Source organism: Aedes albopictus, chromosome 1 (assembly GCF_035046485.1).
Source record: "Aedes albopictus strain Foshan chromosome 1, AalbF5, whole genome shotgun sequence".
Taxonomy (NCBI): domain Eukaryota; kingdom Metazoa; phylum Arthropoda; class Insecta; order Diptera; family Culicidae; genus Aedes; species Aedes albopictus.
In genome coordinates, this window is record NC_085136.1 from 114,359,644 (window position 1) to 114,381,680 (window position 22,037).

At 37.4% G+C, this 22,037-nt stretch overlaps 2 protein-coding genes across 3 annotated transcripts in view; both read right to left on the minus strand.

Moving 5' to 3' along the window:
* The window catches only part of LOC115256094 (corticotropin-releasing factor-binding protein), a 159,918-nt gene extending 147,621 nt beyond the window's left edge, over positions 1-12,297 (minus strand). The window contains exon 1 of one of the 2 annotated variants that reach the window (XM_029854353.2): positions 11,678-12,297. The gene's annotated coding sequence lies outside the window, so the exon portion shown is untranslated. Of the gene's footprint in view, positions 1-11,657 lie in introns of both variants that reach the window. The other variant, XM_029854352.2, reaches the window with a different exon arrangement.
* Positions 1-22,037, minus strand: part of LOC134285124 (uncharacterized) — a 225,755-nt gene that overhangs the window by 1,037 nt on the left and 202,681 nt on the right. The gene's annotated exons all lie outside the window — the stretch shown is intronic.

The window sequence follows — 22,037 nt, forward strand, 5'->3', positions numbered from 1 at the left end:
ACCTCCGGCAATGTCCGCTGCCGAAAAGCAAGGTTAGAAAGATCCTGTTGTTTTGCATCGTGTAAATGTCGGATCGAATGCTTACAGCGTGTTGTTTGCCGTGGGGGGAAACCTCCGGCAATGTCCGCTGCCGAAAAGCAAGGTTAGAAAGATCCTGTTGTTTTGCATCGTGCAAATGTCGGATCGAATGCTTACAGCGTGTTGTTTGCCGTGGGGGAAAACCTCCGGCAATGTCCGCTGCCGAAAAGCAAGGTTAGAAAGATCCTGTTGTTTTGCATCGTGTAAATGTCGGATCGAATGCTTACAGCGTGTTGTTTGCCGTGGGGGGAAACCTCCGGCAATGTCCGCTGACGAAAAGCTAGGTTAGAAAGATCCCGTTGTTTTGCATCGTGCAAATGTCGGATCGGAAGCTTATAGCATGTTGTTTGCCGTGGAGGGAGAATCCCGACAATGTCCGCTGACAAAAAGCTAGGTTAGAAAGATCCTGTTGTTTGCATCGTGCAAATGTCGGATCGGAAGCTTACAGCGTGTTGCTTGTCGTGGAGGGACAGTCCCGGTAATGTCCGCTGACGAAAAGCTTGGTTAGCAAGATGGCGTTGTTTTCTTTCGTGCAAATGTCGGATCTGAAGCTTACATCGTGTTGTTTGTCGTGGCCGATAAATCTTAGCAATGTACGCAAAAAAAATATTAGACAAATCCCGTAGTTTTGATTCGTGCCGTTTATCAAAAGGTGTCGTCAATGTCGGCTAGCCAAAAGAAGGATTATGTTGATGCAGTTTGTTTTCTGTGGCTAGTGTTTCAATGAATGACAATGCTTTATTCTCTTTATCTATAGATAGATTTATAGATTATATATAATGTATTTTATTAGATATCTCGAATTTAAACGACGGAGCAATGGGATAAATTCGGGTATAAGGTTGAATAAAGACTCAAAGAGCAAGATAAAAATCTTTTCAAAACCACCCAGTATAAAAGCGGTAATTTTCTTAAATATTACAAGTATAGAGCCTTGCATTACAAACAAAAATTCAACAAAATCACATATGATTTTTAAGCATTGCCCTCAAAACTATTTTGAGAGCAAGGACGACTGTATCGAGCGACCCCGAACGAGAGGAAAAGAGAGGGAGAGATAGTGATGACGTCACTGTGCAAGCTACCATTGCTCGTCGGAAAACATCATTCCTACAATTAAGTACTATAATGATCGATCTTTTTGAAAAAAAAAAGTAGCGGCAGCATAGTCAGAATGGTACCTCACAATGAAAACTGTATTCGGCAGCCATGGCAGCAGCTACAACGTATGTGACGATCCAATATAACAGTTAATTATGTTGAATGGTTGTAAGTAAATACTCCAAATTGAGTTACGGAAATTCAATTTTATGTTCAAAAGGTGTAAAACTTCTTTAGAGTAGAAGAAGGATGTGAGATATAAGATGTACTGAATAAAGCTGTGATAAAGAGAATGATCACAGCAGGCGATATAGCGCATTTGAATGTGATGCAACTGTCAAGCAGACAATGTTAGCATCCCTGCTTGCGTAGCAACAACTCCAGGCGTCACCCAACCGCGTTCACTCTTGCCACTTGCGAACCAACGCCAGCCTGGGTAAGTTGTGTGTGCTGCACGTGAGGAGTATTCCTTCCCAGAGAAATCCTAAACTCCACAGGAGTGTCAATGGATGATGAGTATCCATGAAATTTGGCCGCAACCAAATCAATAAAAAACTCCCAGTTTGTTAACCGGGGATTCCTGAAACGCAGCGTTTGCGAAGTAACATTTAAATATTCAAAAAAGATGTAGCGATGGTCAGATAAAGATTCTTTATCTGACGCATACCAATTGGTCAGCTCGTGACTAATTCTACTAGAGCAAAGCGTTACGTCTAACACTTCCTCTCTAGCAGATACCATGAAGATTGGGCGGTTGCCTATGTTAAGTAATACAAGATCTGTACTACTTAAGTTTCTCCATCAAACTGGAGCCTCTCAAGTTAATGTCTGAGCTGCTCCAGATGATATGGTGAGCATTAGCATCACTGCCAACAATTAGTGGAAGGCCTTTATATCAGCCATATATTAGCCTTCATCGACATTATTAGTACTATAAGTGTATTAGCATACATGTTATGTAACTTATAAAATGGTTTATAAGCCGTCATTTCTGCGCTTTTTTTATTTAAGTTTGCCATATTATTTAAATAATCTAAGAAAAATATAACAGATCTAGTATGAAACGTGTAATTTAAACTGTTATATAACAAGTTGTGTTACTTGGGTAGTAGCCTGAATTGAAATTATACTATTTTTCCAACCGTAGGTATATAAAGTAATATATCTGTTGAACTTAAAACTAATGAAAATGTTATTTTTATAGCAAACGTACAAAACCTAGGGTATACGATACGATTTCTCCACGTTTACCGTTTAAGAAGTTCACTAAAATTGTGAGTAATAATTTGTATCTATAATGTTATTTTCGCGCTGATCATTTATTAGAGTCTGGCGGCGGTCGTACGCTCGCAAGGCATACAGTCGCAGTGACAATCGCAAGGCAAAACAAAAGGTAATATGTTCCTGCCCAAAACACGTGGGTTTCGCGTAGTGACAGATGTTTTTGATGTGAGATTTAGTGTGCTTGCTGTCAAATTCCATATAATAGGTTGAAATTTTATTGGAATCTGGTGACGCTGTTATGATTAGTAACTGTCGCGCGTATATCAATAGCCGAAGGCAGATAATCGCCACATTCTGATTTTTCTCGAGAGGCATAATATAACCAAATATTGTGAATAATGAAGAATTAACATATTGTAGCTTGAAGTTGACACGATACAGAAAAGATGTTTGCTATCGAGATTTAGTGTGACAATATCCCCCCCAACATCGTATGTCCCATTTACAAAAAGGGCAACTAGGTGAACTGTGGGAACAGGCGGGAACTATCGCGCAATCACACTATTGAGCCCACACATCACTTGTTGAGCGATTTTTAATCGGTGTCTGATAGCTACCTGGTTTCATCGATGATATTGATATTATAGCTCGTAAAAACTCATCCAGGGATTCATTCAAAATTCCTCTAGGAATTTTCCTTTGGATTTCTTGTGGAGTTTCTCTTTCAAAAGATTCTCTTGTGAATTAAGACTATTATCAGATATTCTTATATGTGTTCCCTCATGTATTCTTTCAGAATTTTTAAAACTAATTGCCCCAGGGCTACTATCAGATTTTCCCGTAGAGACTTTTGAATGAGATTTCTTTGAAAAATTTTGATATTTCTTAGGACATTTTTGTAGTTATCCCTCCAGGGCTTTCCCCGAGCAGAGGAAAATATCAAAATAATTACAACGGAATCACAAAACCTGTTTTTATATCTCGGTTTGTTATTATTAACTTATTAAGTCATCACCCTTCCATAACATGTTCTGTTGGGCAATCTTATTTTGTTATGATCGTGCTCTTGGTATATTTTCTTTAAATTACATTTCAATAACATGTTTTGTTGTAGCACAAGTTCAATTATTATTGTGTCATTGAGACTGTACAAATATTTGATCATTAATATTACAACATAACTAGCTTTGCAATCAAAACTACACCATTCGAGATTTTCGTTGTTCACTGCATTCCGTGAGGAACTGTAAAAGAAAATATTATTTTGTCATCAGTTCCTCTTCTTACTGACATTACGTTTTAACTGTGACAGTACCAACTTATCAGCCTTTTGTTTTATAAGCACTTTGAAAAGTATACCTATCCCAGTTTCAGTTAGGTATGAATACGAAAATAGAGAGTGTAATAGAGTGTTAGCCATTTTATGAAACATTTTGGATCAACTGGAGGAATTCAACGACGAACAACACATTTTCGACAAAAATGTAAAAAAAATAAGTCATCAAGAACTCCATTAATTATTCTAGACATTTTATTTTTATTGATTTCACTGCATCGATCCCACTTAGATTCACTTGGATAAATGTATCAATCAATGGGGTAATAATGTAAATTAATCTTTTAAACAATGAATGAACCACCTAAAAAAGGGTTTCAAAACGACGGTAGTTTTTCATCGTAAGTTGTTTGGAAAATAAACGAAAACTATTGTTTCTCTCTATTTTCGATAATAAATCGCTTGCGACAACAATAGCGTCCCAATTATGAATGAAACATCTAACAATAGATCCTATTGTTGCGTATCCAATTGAATGCATATGGGACTTTGGAGGAAAAAAAAGCAAATTTTGTTTTCAGTTTGTTATCAATAACGTATTCATATCAAAATTTGTTATTGAAATATTTTAAAAATTCGCTGTTATTAAGTTGTTATTGAAACTAACAAAACATGTTATTAAACAGGTCTTCCAGGAACATTTTTTTGTTACAATTTTTGTTATTTCGCCGCTTATGACAGACAAGTTTATAACAGGATATGTTATGTAAATAACATGAAAATAACTCTTTCCGCTACTCAGTTATTTTTCCAAAATAACAAATTTTATTATGTTGTTGCTATTCCCTTCTGCTCGGGTCTACAAAAAAATCACGCAGAGATTCATTAGAAAAATGCAATTTCAGCGGAAGTTCCTCACAAGATTTCAGCAAGAGTTCCTTCAAAGATTTTTCAGAGAATCTTGTAAACATTGATTTAAAAATTGCATTAAAAATATTGAATTTTTTTCAGGAATTCTTACTTAATGGTATTTCTCCAGATATTGTTGCATCCCAACAAAAATTTACCCATACCCTGAACAATTCCTCCATGGATCATATCAGGCACTTTTACAGATATTTTATCCTTGACATTTCCGTAGAAGATTCTTTTAGAAGTTTCTCCAGGGGTTTCTTCGGAATTTATTCCTAGCATTTGTCCAGATATTGCTTTATAAATACATTTCTGGATTTATTCATACTTCATACAAAAAAATCCCCTTTATCCTGCACGAATTCCTACAGGGAAAATCTCAGGAATTCCTTCAGAAATTACTTCAGAATTCAGCCCTTAGCATTTTCTGGAAATTTTCGAACAAAAAAAATAATAATGCCTGTAGATTGTTCTACAGCTCTTCCAGATATTGCTTCAACGATTCTTCCAAAAACTCATTTCCTTAAAACATTTTTTTCTAGAATTCCTCCAGGATTTTATTTTAATTTCCACAGGATTTCCTTCAGAAATTTCTTTAAGCGTTACTTCATTGCGAAATTTGGCCCACTATAATCCATTCAAGAATTGCACTACAAATTATTTTAAGAATTCGCACATTTTAATGCCTTGCCTCGGCCAGACCAGTTAACGAAAACATGTTGTGCCTCGTATACGTAATATTCAGCATACTTGTAGTGCCGTGTCAAAATTTCAGCCCAATCTATCAAAGAAAACCATAGTAATAGCATCTCACAGCTAGCCATTTTGTATGAAAATCGGCGTTCTTATGTCCGATCTATTTTGCGCCACAGTTTATACATTCTATATTTTGAATAATTCCTCCATGGATCATGTAATTTTTCTGTATCATTTCTCCAGAAACTCCTCTGAACAATTATCAAGAGATTCTGTAAGAAATTTCTCTAAGGGTTTTCCCTGAATTAATTCCAGGTATTCCTCTAGATATTGCTTTACTAATACATTTTTAGATTTATACAGATTTTCCTTTAAAGGTTTTTTAATAATTTTTCTCCATGATTTTTTAGATATTTCTACAGAGATAATCTAAGGAAATCCTTCAAAAATTACTTCAGCAATTATCCCTTGGCATTTTCTCGGGAATTTTCCAAGAAAAAACTACAAATGACTGCAGAGTGTTCTACAACTTTTCCAGATAGGGTATCGGGATGCTTCGTTGGCATAGTCCCCTCGTTCGGCCCATCTTAACGTTAACCAAAAACTCAAACAAACACGCCGAACTGGATATCGAAAAAGCTTTGCGCCAAACACCTGTAACATTTCGTTTCAATTTTAGCACTTAAGTGTATTGAAATTGTATGAAAATGTCATTTTGTTTAGCTTTTGTAGACGCCATGATTCTTCGACTTAGTGGGTAGTCTACACACATGGTCATAAATGGCATGATTCTGGAATATTTCGAATTGCCTTTTCAATAACTGAACATTTGATGCGACGGTCAAAGATGCTATTTTGAATTTGTATGTTTGTTTTTAACGAATAATAACTATTTTACAAATTACATGTGGGCCGAATATTGAGGACATTTTTTTCACTATGTACCCAAATCTTGGCCTACAGTAAAGTGACGTCAAAAACACCGATAAAGTGACGCCAACAACATTGCTTGCGTAAGAACCAGAAAGAACGAACAGAAAGATAGATTTTGTGTGCGGTGACTGTAAAAATATAACACAATAATCAGGTTGCATTGTTTTCGTTAAAAAAGAAAGAACTTTAGTTTAAGTGATTTATTTATAGTTTTTTGAAAATTTGGCTCCGAAAATGTAATTTGAAAGTATGATTGGTGAACAAACAGAGATAATACCTCAGCAGAAATATTGAAAAAATGAGATAATAAGTGGTTCTAGTGCATGGAAAGCAATAGGCCAACGTTGTATCCACTAATAGGCCAATTTATGTACCATAGACCAACGTTGCATACCATCACATCGAATCTTTTCAACTTAGTTAAGTAAATTCTTGAATATTTACGTTTGTTTACTTCCAATTGGTGAAACATGCATTGCCTAGAGTGCGTTATAGGGTCAACATATTATTTCTAGTGCTATTAATTCATGAGTTATGGTCAAAATTGTCAAGGCGGTTTGCAAATTAGGCCAAAGAATGATCCATATACCCTATTGCTTCAGAAATTCTTCCAAATATTCGTTTCCTTCAGAAATTTCTTTAAGAATTCCTCCAGTTTTCCTTTCGAAATTTACCGCAGGATTTCCTTCAGAAATTCATAAATAATCCACTCAAACTCATTCAAACTGTACAAGATTTTTTCCTAAGAATTCCTCTAAAGGTGCGTGTCTCATAGAGTTCTTCCAGGCATTCCTTCAAGAAATCCACCAAAAATCTCTTCAGAAGTGTATTCATGGGTTTCTTCAAAAAGTCATCTGACTGAAATATCTGCAGGAATTATTTCAGACATTCTTCTAGGTTTCTTTTACAAATTTTTATGTGTGTCCTTCAAGAAATTTCCACAAAGAGTTCCAATGAGAATTTCTTATGAAAATCGTATATTCATCTTAAAGATTCATCACGAACTCCCTCAGGAAATTCTTTAGAAAATCCACCGGAAATACTTCTTGAAATTTTCAACTCTACAAGTTTCATCTAGATCTCCACAAAGAGTTTCGCCAAGAGTTTCCCTGGAAATTCCACCGGGAATTACTTAGGAAGATCCATCAGGAACCCCCGCCTGAATTTCACCGTGAATTTCCGTAGAAATCCCACCAAGAATTCCTTAAGAATTTCTAACGCGAATTCTCGCAGGAGTAGTGCCGTCGGGAATTCCTCAAGGAGTTTCACTGATAATTTTCTACCGTACATTTCCACAGGTTGCTGCGGGAATTCCTCTTGAATTTCCACATGAAATTTCTCGAGAAGTTCCACTGCAAAGTGCTTTAGGAGTTTCATCAGGTATTTGGGGCTGTCCATAAACCACGTGGTCATAAGAGGGGGGGGGGGTTCGGCCAATGACCATTTTGTATGGACGAATAAAAAATTTTGTATGGACTAATGACCACGCGGGGGGGGGGGGGGGGGGGGTGGTGAGAAGTCCCAAAAAATGACCACGTGGTTTATGGACAGCCCCTTTCCGCAGGAGATTAACCAAGACTGTTTATAAGAGTTGCATCACGTATTGCCACACACACTTAGAATGAATTACAGTATTCGGTGAAAAAATCACCGAAACTGGTCTGTAAACAAGCAAACTACAGTATTACGGCGAAATCGATGAAATTGCAGGAGAAAATCGGTGGAATATAAGAAATCACCGAAGCACCGGTGAAATCAGACAATTTACAGGAGACCTGTGAATATTTTACCGAACAGATCGGTGATGGAACTATTTTACCGTACTACTGTAAAATGCGTTTGACAGCCACGCCGGCAGCTTCGAGCATCAGTTCTATTAGAATTTGCGCATCATCTCCAACCAGGACTCTCTTGTACAGTGGCAGCAAGTGTGGTTCCTGATCAGAAGGTCATGTATTCAATCCCATCATCGACGTTTTTAATGAAAATATTGTTTTTTTTTTGTGCTCGCATAAAATCGCCGTAAATTTGTAAAATTTACCGTACGTTCAGTGATATTGAGAATTCATTTGTAAACAAACATACCGAACGTTCTGCGATTTTTACGGTTAATTTGTGAAAAGTACCGAACGTTCCGGTAATTTTGACAGATGCATTTTCCTGAGATTCGCAGTACGTTCGGTGGTTTGAAAAATCACCGAACTTTTTACCGTACGTTCAGCTGTTGAGATTACGGTAAAATTTTACCGTAATCCGTCATTTTTTCTAAGTGTGCAGGAATTGTACCAGAAACTCCCGTAGGAATTTCAGGGAATTTACGCAGGAGTTCCGCAAAGAATTTCTCTGGGATTTCTGCCGGGATTCCTCTAAGAGTTTATTCAGAAATTTCTCTAGCACTGAGAATAGCTCTAGACCAGGAGTGCCACTGGGATTTCCTCCAGAAGCTTTACCGTAAACCAAGAGGTTTTTGCTTTTCAGGAATAGCACTGAACATTTATTTAGGAGTTTTATCGGCAATTCGTCAACCGATAACTTTTCTAAAAGTCCACTCTGTTTTTTTTCTAGAAGTTCAACGAGGAAATCTTTTAAGAGTTTCACTTAAAATAATCTAGAATACGTGTAGGAGTTCCACCAGGAAATCCATCAGAAATTCATCAAGTAGTATTCCGTTAGGGACTTCCACCGTGAGTTTTACCGGTAATTGTTAACCCTTATGTGGCCGACTGGGTACCCGGGTACCCAGCGCCCATTTGAAAAGCACGGTGTAGAAAAAAGCAAAAAAAAAATGTCGGACACATAACGGTTAAAGACACTACACACAGTCTTTAACCAGAGGGTGCACGAAGTTGCACGAGGGATCACTATTATCAGATTTCTTGAAAAGTAAACACCGCGCGGTCGTTGAAATGTTTCAAAAAGGGGCTTTGCACAAAAGCTCACGCGGCCTATCGTTTTCGAAAGGAATAGCCGCACCGTAGGAAACACCACAATGTTATTTCCAATAAGGATGAAGTAAACAGGAAGTTAAAACCGCGGCTGTACCTTTCGGAAGCGATAGGCCGCGTGCACTTTTGTGCAAATCCCTCAATATCATGAGACAACACACGAAAAACCCAGTAGTCCAGTAGAGAACTTTCCATTTGACGAAAAGATTTCACTCACTGGAGTGGGAATCGAACCCACACTCCGAGGTTTACGAAACATCTAGACGATAAACACTATTAACCTCATGGTCACGAAGACCACACTAGAAGTATTAACGGAATTCACGTAAGAAGTTGCACTGGGAAATTTCTCTAGGAGTTGTGAATACCTGCAGCAGTTTCCGCGGGACAATCCTCAAGGACTTCTATCGGAAACTTCTCTGGGAGTTTCACTGGGCACTACACCAGTTGTTCCATGGGGAATTTCTGTGGCAGTTCTATCGTGGATTCCCGCAGGACATCCTATGAGAATGTTTCTACAAGTTACATCAAGAATGTCTCTGGAAATCCAATTGGGAATTCCTCTGGGAGTTCAAAAAAAACTTCAGAAAGTTCCACTGGTTGGTCGTTTATAAGTTTCATCGAGAATTTCTCTAGGATTATTGCTAGAGCTTCCGCCAGCAATTCTACTAGAGGAACTCCGATGGGAACTTTTGTCGATGGCTGACTGGAAAGATGGGGATGGGCTTTTCTTCTGCAAATCTGAGCGTCGGTTTTCCAGGGGGATCGGCTCACAACATCGTCTGATCCCCATGTTAGGGGCGACTGATCAACGTCTGAGTGCCAGGGAAGGACTTCAAAGCTCAACTGTGCACTATGGTCCTCCGGAAAGTATAGGGGGATGTCTGGCCCTGCGAGACACCCGTAAAAAAGCTTTGCCAGGGAAATCAGCAACAGAATAGTACGAACTCCTGTAGGGATTCCTTTGGGAGCTCTTCCGAGAAAATCTCTAGGATTTATTCTAGGATTCTCTCTAGCAGGAATCTTTTTAAAAGACCCACCGGAAATTCCATCAGCAGTTTCCTAGGAAATGCCATCAGAGGATCGTCCGAAATTGCTTCAAGAGTTCTACTGAATTGTTTTTCATAAATTCCTTCCGGAAAGTTTTACTCGGAATACCCTGTGAAACCCCTCGGTTAAATTCGTTGACGAATTCCCGGAACTTAAAAAAAAATCTCAGTAAAACTCTTGCGGAAGCAGCCGGTAGGAAAGTTAGAAAAAATTTCCATCAAAACTTCTGGAACTCCCAGTATAACTTCTGGACTGCCTTTTCCGGTGGATCCGCACTGGAGGAACTCTCAGAGAATCTTCTGACGGAATTCACGGAGGAACTTCTGGAAGAAATCCGTAAATTACTACTGGAGTATTTTTCTCTTTCCCGGCGAATTTCCACAGATCTATTTTTGTTTTTGTTTTTTTTTTCAAATCACCAGCTTTTTCTTGAATTTTTCGAGAAATATCCTACTCCAAAAGGGCACGTTTTCTCCTAATTGCATATATTCATTCCAAAGTCATGAACTATCTTCAGCAACTGCCGACATATTCGTTGATAAGGTTTTTTTTTCAGAAGAGAGTTTCTTTTACTTTTTCATCATTGTTGATGAGACATATCAATTAGAAATTTGGAACCAATGCCAGTGGAGCTGGCAGATTTTGAGAAATGTTTTGAATTTGAACCAAAAATGGAGCACTGAAATAACCTAAGGTATCGAATACCTGCCAATATGCGACCGCAAAAATTAGACAAAAAGGCATTAGAAAATAAATTTTTGTCGTAGAATTTCTAACTTTGGAGCAAATGCTGTGTATATTTCACGTAGACCCGAAACTTGTTCATTTGTTCGATACTAATTCCATTATTCCGTTTTTTTGAAAAGAATATTCTTATACAAATCGTTTAAAATTTAAAATTCAAGAATAACATCAAGACTAAACATTCCAATTGAAACATCTTGTTTACGCAGTTTCAATTTTATCCACCTCAAATTTATCTGATAAATTTCTAAATGAAGTCTTTTAACAGTTACACCAACATTAGTCTAAAGTTGTTAACCCTGAATTCGTTACGAAATTTAAAAAAAAAAATCAATGAAAATAAATCGAGAGGTATTGTAAAAGTTTCTTTAGGCTATATTTTTAGAAATTGCACGTAGACTGTTTTGTTTTTTTTTTTTCAACTTTTTTCAAGAATTTAAGTGCTTCGACAGATTTTTTTTTTTTTTTTTAAATTCCCCAAAAATTCACCGAAATGATTCTTGCAAAAATGTATGTGAAAAATACAAAAGCAAGAAAATTATCACACTGAATCACAAACTTTGTTTACATTTTCTTCTATAACATCAGAATGTCTCACACTTCCTCAGATTGATCCATCTGAAAGCAGATAACTCATTATCGAACTCTTCCACCCGATAGCTTCTTGTTTGACCCAATTCATTGTCACGACTAATTACCGCAAGGCGTTGATATTCACCCTTCTTTTTTCGGCGAAAAATTTCTGGTGTCTGAACTCGGTCGAAAATTAATTTATAGTGTCAACAATAAAACAAACAACATCCTGCCTGGCGCGACTGGTGTCCCTTCCCATGCTCCGAACCATACACATTTCACTGCACATATTTGCACCGTTGAAAAAGCCGCAATGATAACAGTTTCACTTTTAACACAATCTTTTCTGTGATAATCTTCTTCTACACCTTCTGTATCACGTGCGATAACTTTATCAAACACTTATCATTCGAGGTTCCACTTTTCAAATCGCAAAAGGATAACTGCTTCGAATTATTAATCCTTCAACGAGTTATTTTTCCGGTCCGTTAGATCCTTTCATGTGCTTTCAAGTCACACATGAAGCCACTGCGCCCGAGGAAATCTTGAACGTTCATCAACGCATCACGGAGCCAGCAACAAGTACCACTGACTGACTGCACTTCTTCTCACGCTAATGGCCAGGAAACTCACAAACTCACTCACTTGGCTAGGTTTAACTTTTCCTTACACTGAATACCTCAACACCGTGTGGCAATGGAGAGCCTGGTAAGACTGGTTGGCAGACATCAACCCCTTGCTGAAGAACGTTGAATGGCGCTGGTTGATGGGAGCTTTTCCGTTTTTATATTACACCACGCCGCGGTAATGCTGCAGCAGTCGGAAAATCTAACGGCGAGTTTTCATTCCGGCCGTGGTGCGGCGCTAGCAGTTGGATCTACTGACTTCCGAATAACAACAGAGAGTGTGAAAGCCTGTTGCTCCAACATGTGCTTTCTCGTGCCTTGGGTGGGTGGTGGGTTTGACTCCCAGCACGATTGGAGTACGACCGCAGTTCGGTGAAAGCATTCGTGGAAAATCGACGACGAGTGGAAGATGACATTATTTTCGCGCGCTTTTTCCTTTACTAGAAGAGGAACGTTAAACTGTCGATCATTTGAATAAATTTGCAAAAAACAAGATTCTATCGTGCGCTTGAAATGTGAAATTATCAAAAGAAAGTCAAAAGTGGGTTGTCGATAGAAAACGCGAAGGAGCAAGTCGCAAGTCACGTAATAGTAGTTTACGCAACAAGGTGCAGAAAGAAGATTTTTACAGCACGAGTTGTACAAAATCGAGTTCTGCACCGAGATGCGTACAACGTTTTTTGCAATTTCATAAATTACCACTTGAGGATAGTTTTTAACAAAACTTTTTCATCAAACTGCACACTGATGTTCATAGCTATGTTTAAGAAAGTCTGATCATAGCAGGTTATGCTGTGCAGTTGTCACAAATTTTGAAACCTGCGTCCAGAAAACATCAAGAAGTTGATCAAAACTGAAAACAGTGCTGTAATGGTTCATTACGCAACGCAAATCAGTGCTGTAATGAACCATTACCGCACTACTAATGTGGTGTGGGAAAGTAGGCCTTTTCCTGGCAGATTTGCGTGAGGTAAAACAGCCTATTACGATGATAAATTGCAAAAACCTACTTACATACTTACAGTCCTGAGCACCCACGGCGCAGCAGAGGACCGAACTCAAAGATCTCGATTCTGGGCGATTGCCCGCCATCGCCTTGACCTGTGGCCAGGTCAAAAACAGGGGGTGGCCAAAATGTTTGGGATAGGCAACTTTTTGCCTCTCACAAAAAAGTTCAACATGCTGTAACTTTTCATAGAGTGCATCAGAAATTCTCAAATTATATGTGCAAAATAGGTATAAATTTGAGCTCGATTGGTTAATCTTTCGCGTAGCTAGAACCGTTCTCGTAAAATACTATTTTTTAGACAACTAATTTTTGAGCTGTCATATCTCGGAGACCAGTGAACCAAATTGAATAACATTTTGAACGTTTAGCAACAATGTGTGAATTATGATTTTCAAATAGCTCAACGTACATATGTACAGATGAGGAAATTTTTGGTTAAATTTAGAAAAAATCCACAGCTCAGGTGATATTTGAACTCACGACCCTTATTCGCTAGACAAGTGCTTTATCAACTAAGCTACCGAGCCAATTAATGACACGGCAACTTAGTTGTCATAATGTAATTCAAATCCCATCGATCTACGTAGTTATCCGTCGTATCAAACAGAATGTGAACGACGCGTTTGATCGCCTTCCAGGTAGCAATTGTTCTTCCTCTACAACTAGTTGGGGAAACGGTGCCTGTACGATAGGCAAACAGTTTCAAACAATAAATAAATCACTTTTGCTCGTCGTATATACATACAACAGAGATGGTTATAGTTGCGGTTTAGGGGAAGATGATATAGATCGATGAGATTTGAATTACCTTATGACAACTAAGTTGCCGTGTCAATAATTGGCTCAGTAGCTTAGTTGATAAAGCACTTGTCTAGCGAATAAGGGTCGTGAGTTCAAATATCACCTGAGCTGTGGATTTTTTTCTCAATTTAACCAATAATTTACCCATCTGTACGTTGTACGTTGAGATATTTGAAAATCATAATTGACCACACGGATTGGTATTACCGAAAATTTGCACTTTGAGTGAGTGCTTGAAAATTCTTCAAAACATAGAGAGACAAACCAGCCAAGGGCTGAAAGTCTCTTAAACAAAGACAAATCAATCAAATCAAAACATGGTACTTTTCAAACGTTGAAAAAAGTTATGAATATTTGACATTTTAACCCATGTAGAGGAAAATAAGCCAAATTTACAATACTGCACGAAACATACTAAATGTGTTCTTTCTTTAATCTAAATGGACTCTAATATATCTTATTATAGATATCTTGTGAACAGAAGTAGACAATCTTTGAATATAAAAAAAATAATGACATTGATGTGAAAAAATTACATTTTTTCGAAAAAGATCAAAGAGAGTCAACCCATCATAACTTATTGCAATTTTTGAAAAGTACCTGTGTTTTAAAGAATTTTTATTCATTAATATATTGTTGGTAATCGTTCAATTTTTTTTTATTCAATTCGGTTCACAGGTCTCCGAGATATGACAGTTCAAAAATGAGTTGTCTAAATAATAGTGTTTTACGAGAACGGTTCCAGCTTCGCGAAAGATCCGACTGTAGTATTCAACATTTCTTAAATTATTTTTTTTAACAAATCAAATAAAGAGTACTCACTACTAGACTCACTATGTGTAACATAACCAAACGTTAAAATACGGTAGAAGTTATATTTTACACAAATAATGATTTCTAATAAAGTAATTGAGTTTTCCCTTCAGTACCCCACAAACTCTCTATACGTACTCACTATACGTAAACATTTCAGAAAGAAAATCGTGTTAAGTGTTTTAATTTGTACCCTTTTGAGCTCAACTATAAGGTCGTCTTTAGTGTCTACCCGGGTAGACGAGAATATCTAAATCATATCGCAAATCGAACACTTTTTGCTGTCATAGCTCGATGTGATTTTGATGAGTTATTCAAAAAACTAATGAATATCACACGAATAGCTCAAAGTGATATGATATCCATTTTTGTTATTGTCGAAACAGCTGAAAATTTCTACATAAGAACAAGTTTAGCTCTTCTGCACGAAATGGAACACATACACCCATAGAGATGGCTCAATATTAGTGAAATGCCATGTGGCCCTCTCTGGGCTGTGGAAACGAAGAACCGCATGCTCTTATTCCATGATATTTACAAGAGCGAGCCACAGTTGAGTGGTAAGCATCGCCACCTGTGAATCCTAAGGTCGTAGGTTCGATGCTGCATGCTGACATTTTTTTTATTTTTTTCTATAAAAAAGTGACAAATCTTGTCTGCTATTGTTTTGATCTTGTAATATCTCAACGAGCTATTATTGAGTAGTTCACCATATAAAATTTTGTTATTATTTCTGTTCTTTTACCTCTTATATCAATCAAACCATTATCAGTTTTTGCTCTTCAGTAATTCAATCAATCATAACTGAATATGCTATTCATCAGATTTTTCCATCTACTCGGGTAGTACCGCCTTCTCGAAGGTACGTCATCGCCCAGCAGTAAGGGAGGTGAAAGTTGCTGTGGTAAGCGAAATTATCTGAGGATGGCTGAAAAAAATAGTAAGCCGAAACGTCACAACGTTAAATCAGTAGTTTGTATTGACTCGCCGAGAAACATCAATAAAACAGTTAAATATCGGTTAACGGTGATTAACACATCCAATTGATTTTGAATAACGTACAAAAATCTGAAAACGCTAGGGGGAAGAACATTCCTGGTAGAAATTCCTGGAGGAATCCCGGGAAAATTTACTGCACAGTAAAACCGCTCAGCACTAAAATGTGTAAGCCCTACTCATAAGTGCATAATTTCCAGACCACACAAAAATGTGTTACAGTTACACATTCTCGAAAACAGCTCGTACACTCGTCTAGATGCGAAATGTCGATATTTTTTTGTTATCCAAGTTCACTAGTAAACCTAGCTAGAATGCTGTACAAAAATTTTTGTGAATTTAACGATTTTGCGGGCACAGGAGCTGATTTTGTGAATGTGCAAGAGCTACACATTTTTGGTGTAGTCTGGAAATTATGCACTTTAGTGCTGAGCGGCGTTAGCGTGTGGAGAAATTCTGAAAGACAAATCTGATAGAATTCTGAGAGAATCTCAGCTGAAAGCTTGGTAGGAATCCCTGAAATAATCACAGAAGAAATCCCAGTAGGAATTGCTGTATACATCCCCAGTGAGGATCCCGACTCGAAGCAAGAATTCCATTAGATTCTCTAAACATGTTTCAACAGAACACTTTGAAAGTATACTTAAACGAATCTGTGAAGTAATTCCATCAGAGATCCATGAAACAAATTTTGGTTAAAATTTCTGAAAGAATCCTTTCAGGATTTTCTAAAGCAATTCTGGCAGAAATCCCTGAAGTTATTCCTGAAGGAATCCTGTATAGAAAACCTGATGGAATCCTGGAGAGATCATGACAGAAATGCCGGTCAGAAACTGAGCAGGTATTCCCGCAAGAATCATAGAAGGGGTTTCTATGATCTAGGATTGCCTGAAAAAAATCTCGAAAGAAATCTATATTTTTTCCTAGATTTTTTTATACTTTTTTTTTGGAATAATACTTTAAGGAATCACAGCAAGAATTCTGGAAGGAATCTTTGAAGGAATTCCAGCACAAATTCCTGATGGAATGCTGAAAAGAATAACTAAAAGAATCCTTTCAGGATTTTCCAAAGCAACCCCTGCAAAAATTCCTGAAGAGAACTCCGGAGCAATCCGTACAGCAATCTCGGAAGCAATATCTGAAGGAATCCCGCGAATAAAACTGGGAAAATTCTCAAAAGGAATGCCTGAAGAAATCCTGGAAAGAATTCCTAAAGGTATCTCGGAAAAACCTCAGCTCATCTAATTCATCTCAATTCTTCACCCTACTCTCTAGCCTCTACCTTACTGTCTTCTTTGCCCTCTATCCCAACCCTCTATCCTTCGCTCTATCATAACCTGCAACCCTGCCATCTGCCCTACCCTCTACCCTATCCTCTACCATAACCACTGCCCTATCCTTTACCGTACCCTCTAGTCTATATTGTGGTTATTCGTACCATCTACCCCACTCTCTACCCTAACCTTTTTCCTACACTCATCCCTACTCTCTATATCTCTATCCTACCCTCTACCCTACCGTCTACCCTATCCTCTGCCTTAACCTTCTACTCCACTCCTTCTACTCTATCCTTCACCCTAACCCTCTACCCGACCGTCTGCTCTACCGTTTACCCTACCCGCTACCCTACCATCTACCATGACCCTCCACCTTTTTACCCTTCTTACACCCATAAGAAGGGTATAAATACCGCTTGGAAAACCGACTTTCGATCCGAGGCCCGCAGGGCCGAGTCACATATACCAATCAACTCAGCTCGACGAATTGAGCAAATGTCTGTATGTGCGTGTGTGTGTATGTGTGTGTGTGTATGTGTGTGTGTATGTGTGTGTGTATGTGTGTGTGTATGTGTGTGTGTGTATGTATGTTACAAAAAAATGTCACTCACGGTTCTCAGCCGTCTGTTGACCGATTTGAGTTCTCTTGGAAGCAAATGAAAGCTACTACATCCTAGTAGAACGCTATTGAATTTTATTTTGATTGGACGTTCGGTTACCGAGATATCTTTCAAAGAGTGCTAGGGAGTAGTACAACTTAATTATTTTAGATATTTTTGACAAAGTGTATCACCATAAATTTCTCAGCCGTCTATCAACCGAATCGGGTTCTTAAGGCTCGAAACGAAAGCTACTGCACCCTAGAAGAACGCTTTTGAATTTCATTCCGATTGGACATTTTGTAACCGAGATATCTTTCGGGGAGTACTTTGGAGTAATACAACTTAACTTTTTAAGAGGTCTTTGACAAAATGCTTCATAATAAATGAATCAGCCGTGTGTCAATCGATTTGAGTTCTCTCAGCATCAAATGAAAGCTACAGCATCCAAGTAGTATGCTATTAAATTTTATGCCGTTTGGACATTTTGTTTCCGAGATATCTTTCCACGAGTACTAAGGAGTAATGAAATTTACGCTTTTGAGAGATTTTTGATAAAATGTATCATAATACATTTCTCAGCCGTTTGTCAACAGATTTTTTATGATCATATTTGGTTACACAAGTTAGTTATACATAAAAATGCAATTGCATCAAATACATAAAAGCTACTATCTCTTTGTTATATTTGAGCTTAATAAACAGTAGCAAAAATATCACGGAATGTATGTAGGAAAAGCCTTTTTACCCTTCTTACACCCATAAGAAGGGTATAAATATCGCTCGAAAAACCGACTTTCGATCCGAGGCCCGGAGGGCCGAGTCTCATATACCAATGAACTCAGCTCGACGAACTGAGCAAATGTCTGTATGTGTGTGTGTGTGTGTGTGTGTGTGTGTGTGTGTGTGTGTGTGTGTGTGTGTGTGTGTGTGTGTGTGTGTGTGTGTGTGTGTGTGTGTGTGTGTGTGTGTGTGTGTGTGTGTGTGTGTGTGTGTGTGTGTGTGTGTGTGTGTGTATGTGTGTATGTGTGTGTGTGTATGTGCGTTACAAAAAAAAGTCACGCACGTTTCTCAGCCGTCTGTCAACCGATTTAAGTTCTCTTGGAAGCAAATGAAAGCTACTACATCCTAGTAGAATGCTATTGATTTTTTTTTCAATTGGACGTTTGGTTACCGAGATATCTCTCAAAGAGTACTTATGAGTCATACATCTAAACTTTTTAAGATTTTTGACCAAGTGTATCATAATAAATATTTCGGCCGTTTGTCAATCGATTTGGGTTCTCTTAGCACCAAATGAAAGCTACAACGTCCTAGTAGATCGCCCAGAAATTTTATTTCGATTGGACATTTGGTTACATAGATATCTTCCGAAGAGTACTTAGGAGTTATACAATTAAACTTTTAAAGATTTTCAACAAAATGTATCATATTAAATATCTCAGCCGTCTGTCAACCGATTTGGGTTCTCTTGGCACCAAATGAAAGCCACAACATCCTAGTAGATTGCCCAGAAATTTAATTTCGATTGGACATTTGGTTATCGAGATATCTTTCAAAGAGTACTTAGGATTTATGCAACTAAACTTTTTGAGATTTTTGCCCAAGTGCATCATAATAAATATCTCAGCCGTCTGTCAACCGATTTCGGTTCTTCTGGCACCAAATGAAAGCTACAATATCCTAGTAAAACCCTATACAATTTTATTAGGATTGGACATTTGGTTACTGAGATATCTTTCAAAGAGTACTTGAGTAATACAGGTTAACTTTTTGAGAGATTTTTGAGAAAGTGTATCATAATAAATATCTCAGCCATCTGTCAACCTATTTGGGTTCTCTAACCACCAAATGAAAGCTACAATATCCTTGTAAAAGGTTCTAAAATTTTATTTCGATTGGACATTTGGTTACTGAGATATCTTTCGAAGAGTATTTCAATAAATTCCTTTTTTTTATTATTATATTCGCTTATTATCTTGCATTAGATTTTGACCAGTCTAAGATAAATTATTTTTCAATAAATAATGCTGATCTCATATAAAGTGTATCGGAGGCGAATGACTTTTTTTAAAACCTCTTTAATAAATAAATAAATAACAATAATAATATAAAGTGTATACTAGCAGGTTATTATTTTCAATAAAATTATAAATAACAAATTACAAATAAACAGGAATTCTTTGAAAACTAACAATATGTTGAAAGAAAGCTTTGAATTTATATATTGTGGGTAAGTGCAAGAACCGGACAGCCAAAATAACTAGCTAATGCCAAAACTGATTTACATAGTAGATATATCATTTTTGTCCTTTTTGCACCATAACTATGAATACCAAGTACTTCGGAGCTAATTTATTCGACTGATTAAGAGATATTAGACAAAGTGTATCTCGCTGATTTTCTTATCCATTTGTTGAATATGGAAGCTAATATTTTTAAACATTCCATACAAGATTCTTGGAGGTGTCTGGCATTTCTGGTAGTTAAGTCCATGGTCTGATGCTATTTTGGAAACCAAACCACTAGATGCCAAATCCACAATATATTTTAGAACTTTTGGTCAATCAACCAAAATAAATTTGTTAAATACGAATAATACAACAATATTTTTAATAAGTGTAAGAAGGGTTCTGTTCACCATAGGTGGATTAAATCGGGTTTTTCTCATAAAGCCCGATCGATAGATATCCATATTGCAGTGAAGAGAATTGTCAGACAAAAGAGGCACAAAACAAGCAACAAAGAAGGTGCGACGATTACTCTTTATCCCTACTGGTAACAGATAATGACATGATCTCGAAATTTTTTGTTGCAGACAAAACAGAAGCTGAATTTGTTGCGTACTTTTCAACTCGTGAATAATCAATTATTGCTAACCAAAAGTCGAAACTGTTTGATGATAGAGCTTCACCAGAGTTGCAGTGTTTACCGACTCGAAGTTACCGTTCGAAAATCGCAATGCAAGGCTTAAAAATCTCTAAACTCGTGATGCGCGATGTTAATCCCATTATTTTCAAGTTGGGACAAACTTATGTCGCATGGGTTTGTTTGTCGCAACAAATACAGGTTGCGACATTGTCATTATTGTTGCGCGATAGTTGAGTTTTGATTCACTGCCATAATGCATGGTATCATAGCTCAAACTACCATTCCATGGCCGCCATCTTGGATATGGTCCGCCATCTTGGATTTCAAAATGGCGTTAAATATCGATTTTTGACTTCTACTCATCAAGCCCGATCGATTGCATGGTATTATAGATCAAACTACCATTTGATCTCCACCATCTGGAATATGGTCCGCCATCTTGGATTTCAATGCATCGGATATTCATTTTTGAGTTCTACTTATGAAGCCTGATCGATAGATACGCATATTGCATAGTATCCGAAGCAGCATTTCTGTTAAAAAGCATATATTCTGGAGTTTTAACCGCCATCTTGGAACCTGAGCCATCATCTTGAATTCCAATACACCTACTACCAGTTTCACATCCTAAGGAATGTGTATGCCCAGTGAAGAGAATTGTCAGACAAAAGAAGCACAAAACAAGCAACAAAGAAGGTGCGACGATTACTCTTTATCCCTACTGGTAACAGATAATGACATGATCTCGAAATTTTTTGTTGCAGACAAAACGGAAGCTGAATTTGTTGCGTACTTTTCAACTCGTGAACAATCAATTATTGCTAATCCGAAGTCGAAACTGTTTGATGATAGAGCTTCGCCAGAGTTGCAGTGTTTACCGACTCGAAGTTATCGTTCGAAAATCGCAATGCAAGGCTTAAAAATCTCTAAACTCGTGGTGTACGATGTTAATCCCATTATTTTCAAGTTGGGACAAACTTATGTCGCATGGGTTTGTTTGTCGCAACAAATACAGGTTGCGACATTGTCATTATTGTTGCGCGATGGTTGAATTTTGATTCACTGTGTATGCCAAATTTGATTGAAATTTATTGACGCATTCCAGAGCTATGCCTATGTTCCGGCATACATATATATACATACATATATATACATATATGTAATCTTTGCAGCATCGTTAACGCCACCTAGTGAACCAGTCACAAACTATATTGTCCACTTTGAGCAAGGTATGGGTTTGAAGAACATCTTCTCAAAAGAAAGTATTCTAAAAATTTGCGTAATTCTAGAGATATTCACATCAAAAGAACTGTCCTATTTATAGGACACTGGGCGGATATGGGTTAAGTTTACATAAAGATGAGATAAAATAAAGTTCTCACGATCACTATCATAAGAAATTGACTGCAATAGTTGATTTCTCATCATCGATTTTCTCATCTGTAAATGAAATACAGAAATTAGCGAAAGAGAAAATTGAGGATTCATATTCGGTTACTTTTGCAATTATAGA